The sequence below is a fragment of the Pleurodeles waltl genome, chromosome 8 (assembly GCF_031143425.1).
Source record: "Pleurodeles waltl isolate 20211129_DDA chromosome 8, aPleWal1.hap1.20221129, whole genome shotgun sequence".
NCBI lineage: Eukaryota > Metazoa > Chordata > Amphibia > Caudata > Salamandridae > Pleurodeles > Pleurodeles waltl.
Window position 1 is genome coordinate 1346235756 of NC_090447.1, and position 13532 is coordinate 1346249287.

Below are 13532 nucleotides of genomic sequence, written 5' to 3' on the forward strand. Positions count from 1 at the left end.
TCCAAACATCCTCTGTGAAACCAGTTGGCTTCTACAGCTTGTTCACGTGCCTCCTGTTCTGGAAGTCTCAGGGACATCAAAGACTTCCCTTTCAACTCTTCTTCAGCTGCTGGACTCTGCAACTGTGAGGCCTGCCCTGCGCGAGGTGCCAATCCAGTCCTGGGCCATGAGAATGGACTTTGCAGCTGTGTTTCATCCAAAAGTGAAGCATTTAGCCTGGTGCGCCGTTCTGACTCAATGCCCTCCTATGCATTGCAGATTTGACAACGATGCAGGACCAGACTGTGAAGTTTAATGATGATACAACGGCGATCAGAAGACATTGCTGCATTGCTCTATGACAACACATTGCCAACGTCAGAAGGGATTCGACACTGATGTGGGACCTGACTTTAGAGCTCGACGCTGAAGCATCTGCCCGACTGGTTGATCGAAACCAACACATTGAGTCTTCGCCGCCAATGCTTTCTCCACCCAAGGTGCCTTTCAGCGGGCCCTCTGTGGATCTTGTAACCAGCCTGTCTCCAACAAATTTGGCCTGAACTTTGGATTTACTTCAGTCTAGAGCAACCTTAAGTAATCTGTTAATGATATAGACTTGGAAACACTACATTGCAGTTTATTCTTAAAAAATGTATAACTTATCTCGACTTATTAGAATTTTGTTGTTTTTGTCTTGTTATACTGGTGTGGAGTCTTTTGTGGTGTTGTCAATGTGTTACTGTCATTTAAGTTGTTGCCTATATACTTTGCACATTACTGCTTACGTTATGCCTGACTGCTCTGTGTCAAGCTACCAGAGGGTGAGTACAGGGTAATTTAGGGTGTGCATCTGACTCTGACTAGGATTGTGGTGCTTACGTGGACAGGATGCATACCTCTGCCAACTACGACCCATTTTCTAACAAGTAATTTTTGATTACCATATGTTAATCCAACTGCTGCCACTCACTCATGTGTGAGTAGTTGTTTGGGTGTGTAAGTGTGGGTGTGTGATTAGGTGTGTAAGTGAAGTGTTGTGGGTTTATGAGTGGGTGCATTTTTTTATTGGGTCTGGATCCATGGATCCCTTGCAGAATTACGGGGGGGGCTGTGCTGAGCAATAACGAGGATCCCGGATCCCCACGAGAACCAAAGAAAAAACATTTTTAGGTAATTTCTTGCCCATTAGGGGTCTCTCAGAGACCTCTGCATCATTTCCAAAGGTTGAGGGTACCTCTACCCTGGTCCCTTCTATCAGTTTACACTTTTAATTTTCCTGCCAGGAAGCATGTCCCAGTTAAAAAAATTGCCGCTGCAACTCTTCTCTCAGGTTGCAGTGGATCTGTGTCTATAGACATACATAAATCTTTTTTCTTTGTTAACTCCAGAATTACTGAACAGATTTACATCAAATTACCAAAAGGGATCTTCTTAGACCAAGATCTAACTTTCTGCCAAATTTTGTGTAATTTTGTTCAGCGGTTCAGGCTGTAGTTGTGTCTAAAATCCCTATCCGAAATTGCATGGAAATTGTCTTTGTGGCTCCCGCTTGATGAACCATCTCAAATCGTTCCAGACAAAAGCTGAAGTGACTAGAAGACTAGTTTTGACAATTTCCTGAAGATTTGTAAAATAGTGGTAAAGTTTTTAGCAAAACACAAAAAGCTTTTTGCTACAGAAACCAGGCTCTATCTCCTAACTATAACTACTTACTAGTGACCTAAGTGGATAATATATCGACTTCGACACCGAGCAGGCGAAACATATCCAGCTCCAAGTCAATGATGTCTGCCAAGGGGTGCATCAGCTGCTGCTGGGTGTGTGTGATCCCACTGCAGTGGTGCACACACTGCCGCACTGGCCCCCAGAGCACCTGATTCTCCTGCAGGACATATCCCTTGCTGCACCCTTGCCCATCTGCATCACCCGCATGGGGTGTGGGTGGCGCTGGTGCTGCCTGCTTCTGCCATCAGGACTTTAGGAGTGTGACTGGAGTCAGGAGGGAAAATAAGAAGAAAGAGGACAGATAAAGGGCAGGCTAGGAAAGGAAATCAAAGACCAAAGTACGAAAAAGACACTGAGACACAAAATAAATACAAAAATAAACACAGGGAAAGTGAGAAAATAAAATAAGTAACTATTAAAAAGAATAATGCTGCAGCATTTTGATAATGTTCTACATCTGAAATAAATATTTTCATACTTTTACTAGTAAACATTTTAAATTAATACATTGTTTAACCTTTCACCAGAATTAACTGCAATTTAGGGAGGTTTCAGACTACCTGTGAAAAGTTACAAGTGGTAACTTTACTCTTGTAGACATGTCATTCTACACTTTTGAGTAACTTTGCACTCCTAAATAAACACTATCCAAAAGTAGTAAAGTTACTCAAAAGTGTAAAAGTAAACCTACCCATGTATCCACATATAAGTTTACCTTTGTGAATCACCTGCATATTCTTTTCACACTTCTTCTCTCCCCATCTTTCCTTCACCATAACTAACTAAATAGGCTCAAGACTATTTAAATGTTTATGTCTTCCTTTGTCTGTCTCCCTACAAACATTTAAGTCATGATCTCTGTTGGAAAGTGAGTTATTGGTAAGGGCAGGTAGGTACCTACATTTAGCAATAGGCCACAATCCCCCACTAGGCCCACTCAAGGTCTCAATAAATTAATCCTTTCTCAACCCTAGATAGGTTTCACGATGAGCAGCTAGGCTTAACTTAGGAGACAGGGCTGTAAAGCATTTATTATCAACAAAACAGTAAATAAGTACAACACAACGCACAATAAAAATCCCACAACTGTTTATGAAAATAGGAAATACTTTTATCTTTAAAATGACACCAAAACGACAAAAGTACAATGTAGAGACTCGGAGATTTGTTTTTTTAAATAATAAAAGTGAAACTAGCACTGAGAAGTAAATAGCACTGAAAGGGTTAAAAAAGGTAGCTCTGGACAGGAAAAATGTCCAGAGTTTAGGCTACCCACAATGTAACACTGTTACACTTACTTTCAGAAGTGTTTCCAGTTTCAGGAAAGTTATCCACAGCACCAGCCAAGGGTGTCAGAGGCTCTAGGTTTCTTCTTGGGGTCTGGGACTACAACTACTACAGTGCACCTCTTCAGCTTATGGAGCTTTTTTACAATAGTTGCTCCAAACTTCTCTAAAGATCTGGCACTTCCTCCAGAGGCCATTTTGGGTCATTGAAGTGTCCACAAACTTGAGCTAAGGTTTCAGAAGCTCTGAGTTGCTCCTTGGTTGTTGGGACTACAATTCTCAGAATTCACCTAGGTAGAATCCTCAAATGGCCACTGGACGCTGGTCAGTTAGGCTCTTCTTGCAGGCCTTGATGCAGGGGAATCTTGTCAGCTCCTTTGTACCTGTAGGCTACAGGGAATCCACTCTTGGAGTTGCAGAAGCAAGGCAAAGTCCTTTCCTTGGTGAGGCCCAAAGTGTGCAGCTGGTGCTGTCCTTGTGGGTGCAGTCCTTCAAGTGCAGACCAGGGGTTCAGCAGGGAAGTCCTTCTTCTCCAATATCTTCTTCCAGCAAGGATCTCAGTTGTGCGGCAGCTACGGCATGTGTATCCTTGCTCCTGGGGTGAGAAGGAGGGGGGTGCTCCCGTCTAATGGGATGAAGGCCACCACCCTCTGGAGTGATCAGTTTCTGTGAAATGTGGCACAGAAAGCAACATTCTCTAAAAATCCAAGATGGCAAAAATTCATCCTTGAAGGTTAGATCTGGCTGCGTCCACCTCTTGGTGTGGCTAAGTCTTCCTTAACACACCCCTATGGGCTGCTCTCCTACACTAATCAGTGGGGTTCCCATATGTCTGGGGGAGCAGGAAATGGAGGAGGTATAGCTTCTGTTCCAAGTGTCTTTCCCTCCTTTGAAGACCAGTTTGGCTACCCTTCTTCCACCCTGTTCTGCCATCTGCTGCACAGTTGTTCCCCCACCAGATGCTTCCTTTGTCCCATCCCAGACCACTTCACACCTCATTAAGGATCGCTTTGCTCAGGCTACTAGAGGCTGACCAATCAGGAAAGGGCACCGCAGAGCAGAATATGGCAACTTTCAAAAATCAAAAATTTATCAAAAGTTTAGACCAAGGGCTAATGCCATCCGCTGTGTAACCAACTATTCAAAAACGGCCACCCTATTACAAAAATGCATGAATAGACATTGGCATCTTTTAACTGCGGATCTTAACCTGAAGAAGGTGATTTCAGATAAACCAGTTCTGACTTTCAGAAGGTGCAAATCTTTGAAAAGCAGTCTGTGCCCCAGCTATCGCACAATATAGACTCAGGATAATTGGTTGAATAGCCGTAGCAAAGGATTTTTCAAGTGTGGTCATTGTGGCATGTGCTGATGGGCCAAATCAGGCCTCACTACGTTTACGGGCCCGTTTGGATCCAAATTTAACATCAACCGTAACATCACATGTGATACCAGTTATGTCATTTATATGATCACTTGCAAATGTGGCCTATACTATGTGGGCAGTACCATCAGGCCACTCAAGGTTAGGGTGAGCGAACACTTTAGGGCCCTAAGACAGGATGATGAAAGATACCCTACAGTGAACCATATGAGACATTGTCCGAAACAAAATAAGATCTGTGGCTTTGAGTTTTTTGGATTTGATCTCATCAGCAAGGATCCTAGGGGAGGTAACAGAGGGTTAGCACTCAGGAAGAAAGAATGCTACTGGATTCTTAAACTCAGAGCGGTGGAGGAGGGCCTCAACACCAATTTTGAGATGGAATATTATTTAGGGGAATGATATGATATGGACATTGTAATTTCAACATTTTGTCATCTACCCTTTCTGTCTGACGTAACGTATCGAATTTTATGTTTTTATACATCTGATTAACATCTATTCTGTATACTTTAGAATCTTACAGTAGATCAATTGGAGTTTTCGCCGATATGTTTAGTCCCAACGATGTTTAAACATATACATTGTAAAAAAAAAAATTTCTCTGTCATCCGTTTTCTCTGTATTCTGTATTTACTCTATATTTCTAACCAGGTCATCACATTTATTACATTATCTTTATGACAATCATTTGCGCTTAGGTCTTGTATGCTGTTAGGTCTTCTTATTGTTGTGTCATAGCTGGGGCATTTCACCTCTCTTTTATCTTAAATCTATATACATCATTTTCACTATCAACAGGGTTTTTTCTGAGCTTTCTGCCTTAACGTCTGCAGCAGTATTTTGAGATTGCCCCGCACTAACATTATGATTACAGAATGAGTTCCCACGATGTTTTAGTGCATACAAATTTCACTATTTTTTCAACCAATATACGGACCTTACTACAGAGTCTTTTACTGAAATATTTTGCTCTATGGAGTAATGATTAATGACTCTTTCTCCATCTGTATCTGCTACGTGAATAAAGCTCTCTTATCATTTACCGACACCCGTGCCCACATATATCTTGCTCTTCCACCACTCCAAGATGGCGTCCATAGAATTTTTGTAGTCCTCTCTTTATTTCGGGGGACAAACGCTTGTTAGAGACAGCTCAAATAGAGCACGTACGAGTGTATGGGTGGATTATTTGCTTCCCGGGAACGACGAAACGCTGTGCGATTATCTGAACACGGCTTTCCCCCATTTTCACTATTCTTCGTCATAATAGGTAAGCTCTCACATCTGTTTCTTTCTTAGGGGATAATCCTCGACTGGCTTTTGAAACGCGGCTTGCTCAGTGGACCTAATATTGCTCGTGCACTCACTGACGGGCATTTCTGGTATTCGTTTTCTCTTACTTCAGGACAATTTTGCCGCTATAGGTGTCTCAACTACCTGCCATTTCTCTATCCCAATTACCACAAGGTCAGTCACAGGTCTTATGGCCTTTTTCTTATCGCTTTTCATTTACAGCACTACCGTTATGTCCTCAGGATCTGACTCACTTTTCTCATGGGGTTATTTGTTACAATTTTCAGATACCTGTGTTTGCTTGAGAATACTTTTATGATAGATGGCCTTACTGTAGCTCAGGTATGTCTCTGGCCTTTTTATGACGTTAGCGTTATACCCTAATGACCCTAGTTTTATTTCTTCGTACCGGGTCATAGATGTTTTGATCTATAGTATGGTTTCACCTTCTTTTAATTTAAGATGGAGTACGTGCACCAAATAGGACACAATAATCTTTAAAGTATACTAGTCTTTGTAATTACTTATGCTATTGCTAATGTTTGTCTCGATATATTGCTCTCTCACAATAAGTGACCTTCTGTTTTTCTGTTACACGCGTGTCTAATTTTCTGTTGATATTACTTGATCAGGAAATGGGGTTAACTCATTTCCACATGTTTTTACATACGTCACGCACTGCATTTTATCTTACACTTAAATGTCACGGTGGGAATGATCTGTTTTTTTGTCACTCATCGCTTTTAATAATTCAGGGGTACTATACTAAGTATCTTAGATTTTGTTGTTTGTTTATTCCAGCCCTGATGAAGTCTTTGAGATCTATCTCTCACAAGACGAAACACGTGTTGGCGTTTGTTGCTACATGACTACGTATCGGCTGTCGTAGTCACAGATATATCAACATTAAGGATTGTTTCCTATCACTGTGTTATAACTTATCTTTTGAGATTAAATTGAAGATCCTGTTTTCATGATTTCCATTTGTACAAAAATTATTTACCATTACAATATGGACTGTGATTCATGAGTGCCCTGACTTTTGACTTATCCCTGCTTGTACTTACACTGCACCCAACACTGGGGGCACTTAGGGAAGACTTTTAATTCCAAAGTCGAATTTTTGGTTAATTTTAGTTTGAAAGCAGCCAGCAAAGGCAGGTCTGCCTTTACAATGACACCAGGGACCACAGCAGTGCACCCAGGGGTGCTCTATCTTCCCTGGGGTCCCTAAACCCACATGCCCTACCATATACTAGAGACTTATAGGTAGGTTGTCAGAGCCAATTATAATCACGCAAATTTGCATATATCATTTTAAACAGAGCACTGGCTCTGGAACTGGTTAGCAGTGCCCAGGGCACAGTCAGAGTTAGAAAACAGCAGTATCAGCTGAAAATGAGGGCCAAAACTGAGGGGGCTTCTGCGATCAACCCAGTGTTTCCACAATCTCACTTTTCTTGGAGCAATGTTAAGCTAAATAACTTTTGAACTGTACTACTAAATCTCAGACCTTTGCACACTTCATAGGAAAATTTACAACTTATGCTAATATATCTTTCAATTCATGTTGTAACCCTTGATAAAAGAGAGCTGAATTCTTCTCCTCAGGCAACCAGTCTCAACTACTAGATAATTAAAAGTTGTGATATACCCTATTCAGTCCTGATTGACCGGTTTCAATTTCAGCATCTCTCTATCTAAGCAAAAGCATATGATTTTCAATCAATACCTTCTGAATTTGATGGTAATGGGCCAAAAATATTTACAACAGTGGATAACCATGATTGACTAATGGAATACTCCAAATGGAATCCTTACCAGTCAAGTAAGATAGACTAAAGGTTATTTCGACTTGGTCACAAGGAAAGGGAATAGGTTTACATAGGAAATACAACTGACACTGATTAAGAAATAAAGCAGTCTTAGAAGTACCAACATATCTCTCATGGTTGCTAAAGGTATTACATTTTGTACTTGTGTATATGATTGCACAAAGAAATTAGAATCTCTTGCTGGGGGGAGTAAGGTCCAGAGACTAGTGTCCTTGGTTTCTGACTGCAATAAAATGTGACTTGCAACTTTGCTTTCTGGCTTTAATCATGAACTTAACTTCTTTTTACTTAAAGCAATGTAGTTTGTAAAGATGTGTTCATTGATCTCAATAGACTTACATGCTGATGTAACTATTTATGAGCTTAGGTTGAAATTATAACATGAGCTGGTTAATATATCAGTTTGCACTAGTCCAGATCCCATAGGGGCAATGCTAACATACACACCTCTATGAATCCACTGACAACAATTCACAGGATATGTGTGCTGGTAAGCGGTAGATCTAGGGAAAGCAGAAAAGGACAAGGTAGAGAGAAACTGAGACACTGGATATTTCCACGCTGCCTATTCTTACTGCTGGACCAAACCTGCTCTGCAGCATTGATATCTACAACAAAATAACTCTGTTAGTATTTGCCATACCTGTTGCAATTCACTATTTCAAATATTACATATGAAATCAGTACAAGTTGTATGTGGTAAAGTTTTGGTCACATCTCTCGACCCCTGAATACGTAGTATTAGCCTATGGACTCTGCAGACCAGGGAGAGTGGAAAGGAGCCCCACTTTGGGCTGTATCACAGGTAAGTTCTGTATGGTTTCATGCAATCTGACTTGTCAAAAAATCAGCAAGATATTTGCAGGTGATCTCTCCTTCTATAGCCTCCTAAACCAATAAGCACACTTAGGCCCAGATTGATCATGAAGTCTTCCAAAGCAGGACAGCAGGTAATGTTGCTTTGCAGCTTTGGGTGAGAGGAAGAGAGCAGAACAGCGTCATATCTACTAAGATGTGGAACTATTCTGTTTTCCCCCTGCACGGTGAACTTTACCATAGTGCAAGGTGGTTTGCTTTGTCTGGAACATAGGGTTTGTAATAGATAAAGCCCTTTGCCGTATAAAGAAAGCTTATGCTTTAAGACTTTTCGCACTTTGCACGTGTGCTGTACAATGCAGCAAACATGTCAAATGTGGGAAACACAGAAATGAAAACATTACTCTTCCTTGTGCCTGTTACAAGGACGCATCGGATTTAGGTGCAAATCCCTGTCTACTATTCTTTGTAGATAGGTATTTGCATCACAGGACATGGGTGGGTGCATGGGGAAACCCATTCACCACACATGAAAAGCCCCCTTGATGCGAGGCAGTGAATTGTGAAACTTTATGTTACTTTGGGTTACTATCTAATGGAAATTGTGTTTTGCATTGGATAGTAAATACCACTTAAACATTATGCATTGGGTTTGCTCTAGAAATGCAACACAAACCGAATGCAAGCCTTTGTAAATCCGGGCCTGCAATGTCCCAGTGTCGTAGACACAGAGTATGCAAGCAAACATAGTTGTAACACTACCACAGGCAAATATTAGAATATTGAATTCAATTAACAAGCCAAATATCATTCAGGTATGTGCTTATTTATCCTCACAAGAATACTTTTTGTGATTATGTCATAAACAGAAGGGCATTAATATTCACATATTCCTATTCCATGCTGAACACAGGCTTTACTGTAGCTATCCACATGTCCCCAAGAGCTACCCTTACAGACAGAACATCTTTCAGATTGATTTCCCTGGATAAAAATGCTCCTTTCTTTTATAACAAGGTCTAGTTATTCTACTAAATAAAATGTGATGAAAAAAGTGTGAATAAAATATAAAATGCTTAGCTCTCATGACTTGAATGAGAATGTAAATATATGAAGATAGGATGATAATTGTTCAAATATATGGTACAAATAGCAATGTGTTGTACCTTTACCACATATGAGATAAGAACTTTAGGGCCTCATTAATGAGTGGCTTTCAATGGCTTTGTAAATATGAACCCCTTTCACACATAACACTGCATAAAAGAGGCATTCCATGGGTTTTGCTTGGAGTGTTCCCACGCAACACACATGGAACCCAAAGGTATCTGATGCATTCCCAGATGTACAAGTCTAAGAATGAATCAGATTCCTACACCACCTCGGGGGTGGCAGCGAATGACGCAGCAAAGAGAAATATCTTTATTTCTCCCCATATTTCCTCTTTCGATGGGTGCTCTAGGACACCGCTTGTGATTGTTTTCGTGTAGGAAGGAACCCCTTCCTGCAGAAAAGCAATCGTCCCCACAACACAGGCACCCTTACACTATGGTGCCTCCATGGGTTCTAGACAGCAATTTGTGCATCAGCACAGGAGGAGAGGACAGAGATTGTAGATACAGTGCATTTCTGCCCTTTCCTGGTGGTGCAGGGCAGCACAGCTATGTACTTGCTGCGCCGTCCTGCGTCACAGGCCTCGTAAATGAGGCCCTTAGTACATAGACATCGCAAACAAGCACAATATAATAACACATGAGTCAAATATCATAATACAAAAATGCTAGATAAGATCAGTCAGTACATTGTACAACACAAACCAAAAGTGACAAGGAGCTACAGGAAAAAATTGAAGTTTAAAGGTGGCACAAGGCCTGCAGAAGACCAAGACCTGGGCCCAGCGCCTGTTCAGCACACCCAAATTTCATTCCTAGTGGGTAAAGTGGTGCTAAGTGAAATACTGCAGAACAGCTGATCCTTTGTCCAGACCCTTCTGGCCATTGGCATTTGTCAAGCCCATTGAATGATAGTGGATAGAGAGCAAAGCACAGGGCGTGGTCAAATGCAAGAGCATGTCTTTTGGGCATACCTAAATGTTTAGCCATGTAGCATTTTAATAAATATGTGGTGCGTGCTTGGCATGACCTTTGAAGCTATAGCCTGTGTCACAGTTTGAACCCATTGTGCCAGAATCCATTAAGGGCAGGTTTTGACTGTGCACAACATACTCTGGACAAGGCCAGTGGCCGCTGGACACAGTCCTTTTGCTTCAGGCCTTAACAAGATTACTGCACACAGCCAAGTCCATGCGTGGCTGGCAGTCTACATGACGATCGAGAAGTAGGGTGCAACATGGGCCCATGTCAAAAGTCTGGTAGTCAGAACCAAAGGATATGCGTAGCAGTTGTGGGCTTTGGAAATAAGCTAAAAATAAGACTGCAAAAACTACAAATCAGTTTAAATGTACCGTAATGGTTGCATACCCGGGAAGTCAAATATTATGTGTTAAATAGAAAAGTATTAAAAGACATACACTTAAAGTGACATTATGGTTACGACACAAACATGAAAACGATGATTATTACTGTTATCGTGAGCAACACACTCATAACTCTTTCAATTCACAGCTTATGATCTCATGTACATAATTCCAGGTTTCTGTGCAGCTTTTCCAGTCCAGAAGATTGGCACAGAATATTGGACCTTCATTTGTGGGTCAGGAAGCCTACATCAAGCCAAAATCGAAACACAAAGGCCATGATACCTGCTACACCAGACTCCCCCACATTAGATATGCTTGTCAGCCCCAGTCAACTCTGGACTTCCCTGTGGTGGATGTACCTGAGCTAAGAATCGTGAAAAGATTTCATGCTTCAGGGTCCTTGCGTTGTGCAGTTGAATTCTATAGAACCATCTTGCCAGGCAGTGGCACTACGGTCCGGAAGGGTCCCATGCTTTTTTCGGCTTCTTTCATAAACAAAACGTGCCCAAGTGTGTGCCATGCATATGCGCTTGGATAAGCATTTGAACTTTAACCCCTTCGCTGCCAGGCCTTTTCCCCCTCATGTGCCGAGCCTATTTTTGGCTATTTGGGGCAGTTCGCGCTTAGGCCCTCATAACTTTTTGTCCACATAAGCTAGCCAAGCCAAATTTGCGTCCTTTTTTTCCAACATCCTAGGGATTCTAGAGGTACCCAGACTTAGTGGGTTCCCCTGAAGGAGGCCAAGAAATTAGCCAAAATACAGTGAAAATTTCGTTTTTTTTAAAAAAATGGGAAAAAGTGGCTGCAGAAGAAGGCTTGTGTTTTTTTCCCTGAAAATGGCATCAACAAAGGGTTTGTGGTGCTAAAATCACCAGCTTCCCAGCTTTTAGGAACAGGCAGACTTGAATCAGAAAACCCAATTTTTCAACACAAATTTGGCATTTTACTGGGACATACCCCATTTTTACAATTTTTTGTGCTTTCAGCCTCCTTCCAGTCAGTGACAGAAATGGGCATGAAACCAATGCTGGATCCCAGAAACCTAAACATTTCTAAAAAGTAGACATCATTCTGAATTCAGCAAGGGGTCATTTGTGTAGATCCTACAAGGGTTTCCTACAGAAAATAACAACTGAATAAGAAAAATATTGAAATTGAGGTGAAAAAAAATAAATTTTTCTCTACGTTTTACTCTGTAACTTTTTCCTGCAATGTCAGATTTTCGAAAGCAATATACCGTTACGTCTGCTGGACTCCTCTGGTTGCGGGGGATATATAGGGCTTGTAGGTTCATCAAGAACCCTAGGTACCCAGAGCCAATAAATGAGCTGCACCCTGCAGTGCGTTTTCATTCTTCGCCGGGTATAAAGCAATTCATTTGCTGAAATATAAAGAGTGAAAAATAGCTATCAAGAAACCCTTTGTATTTCCAAAATGGGCACAAGATAAGGTGTTGAGGAGCAGTGGTTATTTACACATCTCTGAATTCTGGGGTGACCATACTAGCATGTGAATTACAGGGCATTTCTCAAATAGATGTCTTTTTTACACACTCTCTTATATTTGGAAGGAAAAAATGTAGAGAAAGACAAGGGGCAATAACACTTGTTTTGCTAATCTATGTTCCCCCAAGTCTCCCGGTAAAAATGATACCTCACTTGTGTGGGTAGGCCTAGCGCCTGCGACAGGAAACGCCCCAAAACGCAACGTGGACACATCACATTTTTTGCAAAGTGCCTACCTGTAGATTTTGGCCTTTAGCTCAGCCAGCACATAGAGAAACCTACCAAACCTGTGCATTTTTTAAAACTAGAGACCTAGGGGAATCCAAGATGGGGTGACTTGTGGGACTCTGACGAGGTTCTGTTACCCAGAATCCTTTGCAAACCTCACAATTTGGCTAAAAAAACACATTTTCCTCACATTTTGGTGATAGAAAGTTCTGGAATCTGAGAGGAGCCACAAATTACCTTCCACCCAGTGTTCCCCCAAGTCTCCCGATAAAAATGATACCTCACTTGTGTGGGTAGGCCTAGCGCCCGTGACAGGAAATGGCCCAAAACACAACGTGGACACATCACATTTTTTCATAGAAAACAGTGCCTACCTGTGGATTTTGGCCTCTAGCTCAGCCGGCCCCAGGGGGGGCAGAAATGGCCTAAAATAAATTTGCCCCCCCAACCCCACCAACACCCCCCCCCCCCGGGAGCGACCCTTGCCTACGGGGTCGCTCCCCCTGCGTGACATTTGCAGTAAAAAAAAATCGGCCAACCTGCCCCCAAGGGGGGAAAAATGGTCTAAATACAATTTGCCCCCCAGGGGAGCGACCCTTGTCTAATGGGTCGCTCCCCATCTCTAAAAAAACAAACAAACAAAAACAAAAACACCCCAAAAAATTTTGCCCTGGCGCCTAGAGGTTTCTGCCCCCTTGGGGGCAGATTGGAGTAGCAAAAATCAGCCGATCTGCCCCCAAAGGGGGCAGAAATGGCCTAAATACAATTCCCCCCCCCAGGGGAGCGACCCTTGCCTAAGGGGTCGCTCCCCTTGCGTGAAATTCACGTAAAAAAGAAAACTCCCTGGTGTCTAGTGGTTTCTGTCCCCCTTGGGGGCAGATTGGCCTCATCAAAATAGGCCAATCTGCCCCCAAGGGGGGCAGAAATGGCTTAAATATAATTTGCCCCCTAGGGGAGCAACCCTTGTCTAAGGGGTCGCTCCCCACACCTAAAACA